Source organism: Candoia aspera, chromosome 1 (assembly GCF_035149785.1).
Source record: "Candoia aspera isolate rCanAsp1 chromosome 1, rCanAsp1.hap2, whole genome shotgun sequence".
In the NCBI taxonomy this organism is placed as follows: domain Eukaryota; kingdom Metazoa; phylum Chordata; class Lepidosauria; order Squamata; family Boidae; genus Candoia; species Candoia aspera.
This window is the reverse complement of record NC_086153.1, coordinates 324,746,880-324,759,724: the sequence shown is the minus strand read 5'-3', so window position 1 is coordinate 324,759,724 and position 12,845 is coordinate 324,746,880. Positions and strand designations below refer to the sequence as shown.

General features: G+C 44.8%; 1 protein-coding gene across 2 annotated transcripts in view; it reads right to left on the bottom strand.

The window, feature by feature from the left end:
* The window catches only part of NIN (ninein), a 114,954-nt gene extending 102,435 nt beyond the window's left edge, over positions 1-12,519 (bottom strand). The window contains exon 1 of one of the 2 annotated variants that reach the window (XM_063290563.1): positions 12,393-12,519. The gene's annotated coding sequence lies outside the window, so the exon portion shown is untranslated. The remainder of the gene's footprint in view (positions 1-12,392) is intronic. The other variant, XM_063290564.1, reaches the window with a different exon arrangement.
* Between the last annotated feature and the right edge of the window lie 326 nt (positions 12,520-12,845).

Below are 12,845 nucleotides of genomic sequence, written 5' to 3'. Positions count from 1 at the left end.
GCAAAAGGAAGAGGGGCCGACCAAGGGCAAGGTGGATGGATGATATTCTAGAGGTGACGGACTCGTCCCTGGGGGAGCTGGGGGTGTTGACAGGAAGCTCTGGTGTGGGCTGGTCCATGAAGTCACAAAGAGTTGGAAGCGACTAAACGAATAAACAACAACACCCTAAACAGAGCTGCTGGACAGCTATCAGTGGATGCAATAATGGTGGAGAAATATTGACATTTTGCTGCCCTTATTGCCATAAGATAATCCCTAATATGGGCTTTTATCCATATCTGGTTAGACTCACTTCAAGTCTTCCTCCAGTGGTGCCCCAAGTGCCTCTTCTGGTAGTTCATCTCCCAGAGCCCCTCAATAAACCAAGGACCAGTGCACAGGGAGAGGTTACATACATGCTTCTTTGCTATACATGAATATTCCACACGTGTACAAGGCCATAAGGTAATAACATGCTCTTTGGATTCCCATTATTAGAGTAGTGTAGACATGCTCCTATTAGTTTCTTCAAGCCCACACATGGCCCACTTGGGAACTTCTCAGTGTACACCATCTCTTTCCTTAGGCAGTAGCTCCAGCCATTCATCTAGCAAGTGATGTCTTTAGTTTCTCTAAGGATCATTAGCTGAGGCAAGTAGGGGAGAACCATTCCCCTGCATCTCATGGATTCCCTAGGTGCTTGAAGTAATGCTTTGTCAAAGGCAGCAAGAAGAAAAACAAATCTACAGGAACTGATAGACCTGAGTCAAAGTAAATGGTTTGGGAAATAGATGCAACTGTGTACAAGAAAATTCACAGGTGTTTGTATCAGGTCTTTATAGCTGCAGGTTAATAAGTAAATCATGGTTTAGTGCAACAGGCAAACCCAGGTTATGCAGTTTCATGAGCACGTTAGTCATGGGGAAATTATAATCAGAAAGGTTACTCATATTTAACCCTTTTAAGGATAATCCTATAAGCAAGAACCACTTAGAGCAGTGTTTCTCAACCTTGTCAACTTTAAGATGTGTGGACTTCAACTCCCAGAATTCCCCAGCCAGCCATAGAATGCTGGCTGGGGAATTCTAGGAGTTGAAGTCCACACATTTTAAAGTTGACAAGGTTGAGAAACACTTAGAGTTACCTTGATGATTGGCACAGCATACAAGTTGACTGACGGAAGGAAGGGACTGATTCAGGCTGGATCAGATGTGTTCCTTTTCCAAACAATAAGAGATATCCTTGCTTTATACAAAGATTTACATCCTGCCCTTGTAACGCACATCCATCACCCAGATTTCTGATAAACTATTCCAACAGCACTTCCCATGGGATTTCTTCTAGAGCATATACAGACAAATAGCTGTATATGTTACATCAGAATCAGGGACTTCAGAACCCACCAGAGCAGATACAGGCCCCACAAAACCCTGCTAGAGACTTTTTTTAAAAAATAAAATAAAACTGAGGAGTGGAATAATAATCTTATACAAGGCCACCTGAGGTCATTGAAGAATGGGCATTTATACCCAATAAATAAGCAACAAGGGAAAAAATGAAAACTGTTTTAAGGGGAATTAAGGAAACTTCTGAATGACTGAGGGAAGATCAAACTCTCAGATTAGGAAAGCAGTCTAAATACTGATAGTTGGAAGGCCTGCCTCAAGTTTAAAACGTACACTGAACAACAGCCTAAAGCCCATGCAAGTGTCCTGGTGACCTGCAAAGATTGGTCTGTCTCCTAGCAACTGCTTACTCTTCCTTGGAGAGGTTGTCCAGGGAATTGCCAATTTATTCAGTGTTCTAGTTGCAGAACATAGCATAAGTGCCCCCTGCCACACACAATAAACTAGGCATTCATTATTTTATACCAACACCTGGACTTCCCCTATAAAACTTAACTTTCAGCAAAGAGATTCACAGCTTATATGAAGTGGACTCTTACTTCTATTTTATACAACAAGTTGTTTATGCCTGCAGCCGTAGCATCACAGGGTCAAAACTTGAATTCAAGCTCTATTCCTAATTCTTTATCCCATTCTTTAGCACTATAAGCCTGAACCTTACAGCAGGCTGCACACCTCCTTTAGCACCAGCAGGTTCCTAATCTCACAGAACTTTTTGAAGGCATTCTATATATTTTTAACATAAAAGTAATAAATGGGAAGCTGGCATATTGTGATGCAAAGTGCCACATTCCTGTCTTATCCACAAGAAACTTCCTGGGCCCTAAAAGAAACCCAAAGATATTCCGGGGTGGGGGGGGTGGATATGGCTACAACTCAGTCCCTTGCTTGAAAGTGTGCCCATGTGCCCAGGAAAAAGAAAAGGGAAACTGGATAGAAAGAGATCTAAGGGGGTAGAACTTCACCAATATGCCTTCTGATATATGGATGTTGGTTTGTGACCAGCCCTGGCCCCTATGAGGACACTCACAACAGGTGCTCAGAATTGACAGTAAGTTTACCAGCCCAGAAAGTTTAAGAATCCGTCTAGAAAACAATGCTCCTAAAAAGAAGAAAAACAGTTCAGATTATAGATCAGTGTTTCTCAAACTTGGCAACTTTAAGATGTGTGGACTTCAATTCCCAGAATTCCCCAGCCAGCCACATATGTTAAAGTTGCCAAGTTTGAGAAACACTTATAGATGAAGAGCTGCTCCCTCCTCTCTATGGTACAGGAGTGTTTGTTACACACCTTATAGTCTTAACAGTTTCTTGCAACTCAACATTGCCAACCTAGGTTTGGGAAGGTACATGCAGTAAGCAGGATCCCCAACATCAGGAGAGGTTACTATAATACTCTCCCAGGTATTTCAAGTGTAAGCTGCAGACTTTTAAAAATAATTCCATTACATGAGGAAATGGCCGAAGGGAAGGTTGTTCCATTCCACCTCCCAGAATTGTTTCTCAGAATTAATAGGCAGAGTTTTATCTTTCCTCCAGATGGCCCAGCAGCTGAGAACATGGATGTAATGTCTGGACAGGGTCAGCCCTCAATAACAATCTATCCAGGAATGTATAAATGGATGCAGCATGATCAGACACCAGACAAAGCTGGTCCAGGGGACTGCTGTGGAGACCATCCAGAGCAGGGTTTCTCAACCAGGGTTCCATGGCACCCTAGGGTTCCGCGAGAGGTCACTGAGAGTTCCCTGACAGATCATGATTTATTTTAAAAACTATTTCAAATTCGGGCAACTTCTCATTAAAGAGGTAAGTGTCATCCTTCATTTTTAATTTAAGAACACTGTTAGTGCATATATACAGGCCTACCCATGAAACGAATATCATAATTTTGTAACTTCTGGTCTATACTTGAGCCTGAATGTGCAGGGGTTCCCCAAGGCCTGAAAAATATTTCAAGGGTTCCTCCAGGGTCAAAAGGTTGAGAAAGGCTGATCTGGAATAAAGGCAAGGGCTCTTGCCTAGCTCTTCTTCTTTGAACAAGACTTGCTCAAGAGACCTTCCCAGTGGTTTGGGTCACCAGAACCGCTTCCCCACCACTGTCACCTAAGTAAAGCCTGCCAGCCCCCATTCAGTCATCTATCCTTGCATAACTTGGATGGCCAAGCTCAAAATTCAAACAAAACAAAACAGCCTACAAGCATTTCAAGTATATGAGAACTTGGAACAGAGTGCTTCGCTAGATAAGCTTGCTGAGCAAGCTTCCTTGTATCAGCTGTCTTGAGAACTCTTCTTACCCTTAAATCAGCTTATAAACCCAAGGCCTCGGGAGTACACCTGGTCTTTGGAAGACTTGGATGCTGCTTCCAAAGTCCTTTCAACAGTCCCCATGAAATTATAATCTTTCTAATATGACAGAAGGAGAAAAGAAGTAAAGACACAGGGCATTCAATTAAATATTGATATACATTTACACACTGAAATACATTTAAATTTAATGAAATCAAATCAAATCATCAGGTTTCCAGAAGAGAGAAAAATAAGAAGTGATATACTGCTTCACAAAGGAATAAAGAAAGTCCTCCCAATCTAAAAGGTCATTCCACAAAATATAGCAGGAGTGGCACTGGCCAACCAGTATCAAATCACTCACAGTAGCACAGAGTTGGAACTTGCAACATTTGCAAAGAGAGTAAATCTCTTGACCTGCTTCTCTGCCTGCTAGATTGCTAGGAAATCTTGCAGAGCATAAAAAACAGCATGCACTACATCAAGCTTACATACAGGAAGAGCCAGTAGTGAAACGATTCCTGGCATTTGCAAGGTCCCAACTTTAAAATGATTCTAAGTAGCAGAGGGATGGGAAAAAAAGAAAGCATTCACTGTCACAGCTACTGGAGGCTGCTGCTAGTCCCAGATGATAGCACTGGGCTCAGACAGAACAGCTAAGGTGAAAGCACTTTGTATATACACTAGTTTAAAGTGTGAGTATATGCACAACTGGGCATTTATTCATTAGCCGAGCTCATCCATTCAGCCAAATACATATAAGACTGGAGTCATATTTAGCCATTAAATCACTCCTCTGCTATTTTAAGAAGACTGAAGACAAAAATTATATACCCAGATCAGCCTTCCCCAACTCAGTGTGCTTCTGATCAGGTGGATCTACATTTCCATCACTAAAAAGGGCTTGGTAATGATGGAGATGTTGACCAACTCATCTGAAGGACGCTGGATCCTAAGGCTGATCCGGATATGTAAGATTTGTTTCCAGTCTTAACTCAGGAAGACAAGGGAAAAGAAAAGAAAATATCAACTGTCAGGACTGTGAGAAATGCTTATTAGAGAGTGAAGCAGATCAAATCCACTGCAAACCTCAAGTTTCAACTAAAGCTCACAAAGAAGTAGGTGATTGACTTAATAAGGTAGTCCCAGAAACTGCTAACAATAATAGAATTAGCTTATTTTAAATCAACACTTTACTTACAAGCCTACAAACAGGAAGAAGAGATGCAGAGAATCCTGCTTCCATTCAAAGGAACATGAAAGCCTTTTCAACATTTGGAACAGCCCAGTGGAAAACAGCTTGTCCAGCAACAGAACTGAGCAGAAATGATGGGGGTCGGTCGGTCTGTCTGTCTGTCTGTCTATCTATCTATCTGAATCAAAACATCCCCAAACAAGAAACTACTTAAAAGGGAAAAAAATACATTTTCACCTGATTCTGGGCATAGTTATTTGGAAACAAATCACATACTAAGCAGCACCTCAGTATCTAAGTAAGTGAGCAACCCAAGGCCTTTTTCCTATATCTTTCTCCATTTATGATTAGTGACAATCAGCAGCTTCCTGCCATTTTGAGGTAGGAAACAACAGTGTAAGCACTAATTAAGCCTATTTTAGGATTAAAACTAAGAATCTTCCTCAAGCCTTCCCTTAAAATCCTACCCCGAAAGACCAGGGCCCATCCATCATCCTATCGCTTTGCAATATCATTCTAGTCCTATAGTCTTCACCCTCCCAGAAAGCTCCTGGCATCAAAAGGTTGCATATATTTCCCTGGCAGATGTGGGAAGACACAAGCAAATTCTCCCAATGGATTTTGCACCAGCTTCTGATATGCTGCCAAGCTCTGTTCAAGGTGCTACTTTCATCCTTCAAAACAGTTTTTTTTAAAATTTTGGTACCTTCCAGATGTGTGGGATATTGGCTCAGTTTGCAGAACACTCAACTCCCAACCTCAATTATTCTGTTCATTTAAATTTATTATAGCCTCCCAACTCCGATTAGCCAGTACACATATGGACCTATGTTACACAAACAGACAAACCCATTCCATGGAGCTTTTTAACAAGGTGGACTTTTTATGACAATTGTCACCATCCTGGATCATTATATGCTGGTCGCTATATCTGAGGATTGTTGTTCGTTGCAGCATCTGATTCACAACAATCCAACATGGCAGCCATCTTAGGTTACCACTATATTGTAAGCCCATAGCTTCAATTAAAAGGCCACCTATGTGGGGAACAATAAACTGGGGCTTTGTACATATTCACTCAATCAGGAGTGTGCATGTGCAAACTGGAAGGCATTAAGCTGATTTCCCAAGGCTTTTTAACTCTTCACTTCAGATTTGGTTAAAGCAAGTGACAGTAGTTTGCATGAAGTCCACCCAGCAACACCCCATTTCTAGGCCTTCAGAACCCGGGACTGCACATAAATTCAGTGTTACAATAAAGACATTTCAGCAGCAAGATTTTTCATATTCCCTTTTAACATCCCCCCATACTAAGGCAAACTGAATTTTCCATTTTAGCTGCTTTGTCATCTTGGAGGGAGGATTAGAATAGGAAGCTGTTGGAAGTCGATTCCTCCCATTCCAACCCTCGAGGCCCTTCCCAAGGCACCAGAAAAAAGGGGATCTGGGCTCTTTAAAGATGGGAAGGATTGGCCTCCTGCTCCCTGTCCCCCCTTAGAACTTGGAAAAAAAAGTATACCCCAGATACCTCACCCATAGAATCACTGTGTGCTAAACCAGCTCTCCTGTGAATGTCCTTCCACATTTTCTAAAGTGGCTTTACTCTACCAAAACTCAAACACTTTTTAAATGAAACCTATTTCTATGGAGTGCCCATGATAACGCTGGTCTCCAAAACAAATCCAAACCCTAGTTAGTTCTTTCAAGACAGGAAAGTCACTCTGTTGTTTCCCACTGCTCTTAATTACATTGCTGGCTGCAGATGTGTTTAATTGTCAAGAAGTCAGGCAATTCCCAACCATCACATCCAGACTTCTGCTGGGGAAAGTCAAGTAAGAGCTGTTTTCAGCAGTTGAGACAGTGGGCTGTGAAAGCAGAAGAGGACAGATCCGCAAGAATGCTTCTGGTGCAGACAGCCTTCCCCAGTGGGTCCCCCAACCCCAATGGCTTCAATTCTAACTCCCATCTAGTTGCTCTAGCCATGCATCTGGAAGGCACTGAATAAGGAACAGCTGGCTACAGTGAGCCATACACATTTCTATCAACCTTCCGAGTCATATGTCTGCATATTAGTAATTTGTACCAGACAGCCAGACAGGCTGTATAGCACTTCAGGTTCAAAGGCAAAAAGATGCTTTGGAACCCCAGGTTGTACAATCATGGCACCTGTCTGCAACTCCTTACAGCAAATGTGTCTTCGTAATCTCAGAAAAAGATGTATTTGTTTTAAGGAGTTGCAGACAGATTTACATTAGCATCCCTGCACCTTTCAAAGCACTTTTGGCTCTTTGAATCTGAAGTATTGCACAGTCCTGACAGCCTGAACTACAGAGAGAACAAAGACCATTCCAGGGTGGTTACCAGGAAGACATTTATATTCACCATGGGAAACTAGGCTTTATCTTCTTGATTAGAAAGTCAGATTCCAACTGGGTCCATACACTGAAGTGAGCCAAAATATGGCTGGTCTGGTATATAGCATGTTGCATGAGAATTGTTATTTACATTTGATACCCTGGATCGGGGCATATTGTATTGTGTGAACCCAGCTGTAGGATGAGTTCATGCAGTATGCTACGCTACAGTTTACTTAACTGGATTTACATAAAATGCGAAGCCAGAGAGGGCATGTTCTGGTGACTAAGAACCATCATTGAGGGTTTATGGGCCACAACAGGTACAGACAATATCATGCATGTAGCAGAAATTGAGGGGTTCCGTTTTTTTTAGTGGGGATATAGTAGTTATTGGTTAAGGCATCAGGCTAGAAACTGGGAGACCGTGAGTTCTAGTCTCACCTTGGGCACAAAGCCAGCTGGTGACCTGGGACCAGTCTCTCTCTCTCTCTCTCAGCCCTGGGAAGGAGGAGGCCATGGCAAACCACTTCTGAAAAACCTTGCCAAGAAAACTGCAGGGACTTGTCCAGGCAGTCTCTGAGAATCGGACATGAACAGATTAAAAAAAAAAAGTTGCTTAACTATGTTATGCCTATTTCGGGGTGTTCCTTGTCTGAAAGTGATGGGAAACTGTTAATTTTCAGCTGTACTCTTTGTGAGTGATACATTATAAATGGTGTGCAGCTTGTTTGGTTTTGGCTTCACATGCTGAGATTATCAAGCTACCAGTTTATTTAGTAAACCATGGCTAAGCAATCTGGTTTATGAATGCAGCACTCTATACCTTTTAATACAGGACTCAAAGCAGGATGATCTCAGGGAAACCAGAATAAATACAAATAGCCCCCATCTCCTTTCTTTACCAACATAGTGACTTTCCCCCCATTACTGCCTCTGATTCCTCTGCCTCTAAATGTAACTTGATCCTACTAATCTCTACCTGTCACAGAAATCAGCAATTTCAAGTTGCTGTTTGAATCAGTCCCATATTATTTTGTGTTTGGGTGTGCTGGAAACCTTCTGTTCTATTTCAGTGGAAGTGAACAGTAGCTGTAGGAGACTTGGAATATCTCAGAATGCAAGAAGGTGGCCCTTTCATAGGAAAAGGGGAAAATAGGAGGAGGAAGTAGTATTAGGTATGTTCACCACCTTGAGTTATTTATAAAAATAATAAAAGTGGGATAGAAAGTAAACAAACAAATAAAAGGCAGGTCAGGCAGAAGGGAAATGGTCTTCCAATATCAGAAAAAAAGAAATGAAAATGCATGGTAGAACTTGTTCAGTTTTGAACTAAGCAGTTCTCACCTGTACTGATGATCTGGCTGCGCACAATATTCATACCCAGAGCTAACTCTACTAATCCTGAGCTACAATGTGGTTGGCTAGTTTTAGATTTGATTTTATTACTAACATTTCAGTGCTGCTCTAAGCAATGTACAAGTTTGTGCTTTGATACGTTGAGCAAATGTGGAGTTTTTTATGCCACAAATTACAATCTCTTACAGAAGAATGGCTGGGCTTATGCTTCTCACTAAGGACATACTGTTGCTTATTCAGTAAACCATGAGCTTACTTTAGCATGGTGCATGAATCAGTTGAGTATCGTAAAGAAAAGTTTCTTCTGCACCAAGTGGAGAATAATAATAGTAAAAAAATGAGCATAGGAAAAAAATTCAGACATGACAAACCTAATTTTGTTTCCTAACCATTTCTACAATGTGTCAACTTAGCTAGTTTAAGATGTCTCTTGTCTCATAAATTGAACACAAATTGCCTGAAGAGGCTTTAGCAGAGCAACATGGGAAGAAGAGTCCCCAGTGGCAGCCCAGGACATAAAGGAGCATGCAGCACCCACAGTGGCACTCAATCACGTTACAAGCCATTTCAAGGGTCACCAAGAAAGTCAGGCTTACAGCTGATAACTGTCCTTATCCACTGAGCAGAGCAATCATTTGCATCACCCAATGCCAGGCATTTAGACAAGGGGTGAGCATTTATCACTGCCATCCCCATGTCCCCCCCCGCCCGGCCCCCGTTATTCAGGGCAGGCAATACTTCCAATAATTTTAAACCCCTTTTTGCATTTGCAAGGAAAGGGGGTTGATGAAGCAGGCTGAGTTTCTGGAAAGCTCAGCCAAAGATGAAGTTGCCTCAAAAGCCCTAGAAATTTATGATAATAGCCCTGAAACAGACAGGAACACTATTTAAGTGTCTGCATTCTAATGGGGTCTTTCTATAATAAACCTTTCCACTAATAAGGAGAAGGGGGAAACAACACACCCACCAGTTTTTATTCTGTAAAGTGTGAATGAAAATTAGAAAAGGGCATTATGGAGCAATTCACTCACCGAACTGGCATGAGACAAAATCTCAAAAACAAAAAACCTCTACTTCCAGAAGGTGCGGGGGGGGGGGGGGGGAGGAGGAAGAGAGAGATGCAATGGGGACCCTCTCTGTCCCACAAACTCCATTTGTGTCCAGGAATAACAATTACACAATTATCAGGGTTTCCACACTGTATTTCTGAATAATCTTTTGTTCTTCAGCCTATCAGAGTTTGCCCCCAAACACTGAGAATCTGAGAACTTGGATACATTTGTTTTAATTGCAATATTTTTCTTAGCAGGATTTGGCAAAGGCTACTTAAATTTAAAAGGATGCCAAAGAGCAAGCTGGTGTAGTCAATAAGGCACATTCACACAAAGGATGTGCTCATGTCATGCACATACTGTATTAAACCTGAATGAGTATTTCTGCTGTGTATGTGCCATGCTATGCTCTGCTCTGCTCTGACAAACCTCGACTTAATCTAAGGGTACCCTTTACACAAAATACTAAAACAATAGCTGGATCCCAAATGATCATTTTTATCCAGTCTAGTATATTGGAAGAACTCAATCACTTGAAACCCAAGCTAGCCAGTCATATTTTAGCCCAATATCTTGTGTGAACTCAGCCCATTAGGTTAGTTTTTTGTTTAATGTATGTCAGAAACCCAAAAAGTAGGTTAGCTGAGTAACCTACGATTAGGTTAACCATGAGTCAATGTCTTGTTGAAACATACTACCTGACCAACTTTTTTCCTCTCTTTGGCTGTTTTGAGAAAGGTGCTGCTCCTGCCTTTTTTTAAAAACTCCAAGTGTGAAAAAAATGAAAGGAACCAGAATATTGGGGATTGGGGGGAAGAATATTAAGCCATGAAAATAGGAGTTCTATTCTTTCATAGCTGATCTGACCCTCCTCCTCTTTTTCCTTGAAGAGAGCAATAAAGCTTACTATCTGCTTCTAAAGCTTGGGAGATCTGTCTTCTCCGTCGAACCTGCCCAGGCACAAATGCTTCCTCTGAACTTACTTAAAGAGCAAGCTTTGAAAGCAACTGATCAGTTGAGAATGGCTGCGTCTTAGCTTTGTGTTGTTCTAAAGCCCTCTAGGAGCTAGTCTTGCATTTTATGTTGCATGTCTTTCCCACGGAGGCAGAAACACAAAGAGGCATTAAACTTTTCTAAGGAAAAGCAAATTTAAAAAAACCCAAAGCTTTTGCCGAACAACAATTCCCCTTCCTAGTATCTCCACTCCCAATAACAAGACTTCTTTATAACCTCAGGAGAAGATCACTGCGGCGCGCAATTGACAAGAAACAATGAAACTGACTAGTTCTCCCTTTCTCCATTGTCCAAGTCAAAGGGAAAACGAAGTGGGGGGGTGTTCACCTTCAGTTTTTTCAGGAGGCAGGTGCGCTCGCGACAGAAGGGAGGATGAGTGCTGGCGAAAGGGAGATGCAGCACCTTAAAAGTGGGAACAGGGCCAGGGATCTGCGGAAAGCCTCCAGGGATGATGCTTGTGAGACGGAGGCTCCCTTTCAGCGGGAGTTTTCTAACTGCCGCGGAAACGAAGCGCCGGATCCTCTCAAGCGGCGCCCAGACACCTCTGCCTTGCGGGAGATCCGAGTCCTCCCCCCACCCCGAAATCTCACCTGCCTCGGGAACTACACGCCACCCTTGTCGCTGTTGCCGCCGCCTCCGCCGCCTCCGCCTTCAGCAATCCTGCCAGGGCCCCAAAGACGAGGCTTTTGTTGTAGCCCTCCGTCTCGGGGCCGGGGTCTTGGGCGGGGGGGAGAGAACTGGAACGACATTAGCATCTCTAAGGGGCGGCCCCAGAGGGGGCAGAGGTGAGCCGCCTCCGATTTTCCTCTCCTCCATCTGGGTCCCTCCCCCCGTCGCCAGCCCCCCTCCTCCCCCCCTCCCATCCACACGCGAACACCGCCTTCACACCCACCTGATAAATCCGCGCCGGGTACGCAACCGCGGCTCCCTAGCTCCGGTCCCAACCACCCGCCGTCCACGGGAGTCGCTTCCTCCGCGCACCTTGAATCTGACCCAGCCGCTCTCCCTGCTCAAGAGAACGGCCCGCCTATTTCTCATTGCGCGTCACCCCAAAGTCTACCAGGCCGGTTGCCCGAACACCACCTCCCGCTGCTGGTCTGCCCTCCCGTTACTCCCCTGGCGCGCTCGCTTTCCTCCCGCTTTCGTTAATTCCCCCGTCTTTGGAAATGCACCCCACTTTGCTGACGTTTCCAAAACCTTCACACACCCCCGCCCAACTATTTACACCAATTTTTTTACCTACCTGCTGCTCTTCAGATGTATTGGACTACACACTCCATCCTACCCAGCCAGTATGCCACAGTGCTGGGGAAGGCTGATGGATATAGCCTTCTTGGGGTGCATCTCTCTAGCTTCCCTCCCCTCTCCCACAGCCACTTTGCATTCACACTACCTCTCCCCCCTCGCCGACCCTTCTGCCCCCCGCCCTCACCCCCCGCAGCAACGGGCAGCTGCCCTGCCTCCGGAATTCCCGGCTACGCAGAGCATCTCCCCAAACGGCTCACACACCCGGACGCTCAGGAGCGGGCACGGGCAGTTCCCCACTTTCCGCCCGGATCTCTCTCCCGCCTTTCTTCCAGCCGGGGGCTCCCTCGTCGCTTTTCCCTCCCACGATACCCCCGACCCCCCTGTAGGGGTCGCTTCGCACCTCGCCCTGGGCTAACGTTTCCCAGCTACCCGGGCGGCGAGAGGTAACCGCGCGCAATTACGCAAACCCCGCGGCGCGAAACGGAGCCGGCCTTACCAGCCTCAGGGCTCCGCGCTCCATCCAGCGGTCACGGCGGCATCGCTTGCCTGTACGCTGCCCCCTGGAGCTCCCCGGCTCTTGGGGGCTCTTGACGCTCGAGACGGAACCGTGAGACGGGGGAGGGAGAAAGCAGAAGCAGGCCGAGAAGGGACGAGGGGAGGGCGGGCTTGCGTGCTGGGAACGCCCGGGAGGAGGAGAGCCAGGGCCGGAGACCTCCCTTCGCAGGCGCAGCTGCGCGCGAGTTGTTGGAATGGAAGCGGCGAACAAGCACGATGAGGAATGGGGGCGCGGGGGAAGCGCTCCGATCGGGCAAATTTTCGCTCCGTCACCTCTGCTTCATAACGCCATTTCGAAGACAGTCGCTCGTGTTCTCCAGCGCACGGGTAAATGGCCTTTTCCATTCCATAGTGTAAATAGACGAAAGCTTGTCAGTCGGAGGATGGCTTTTAC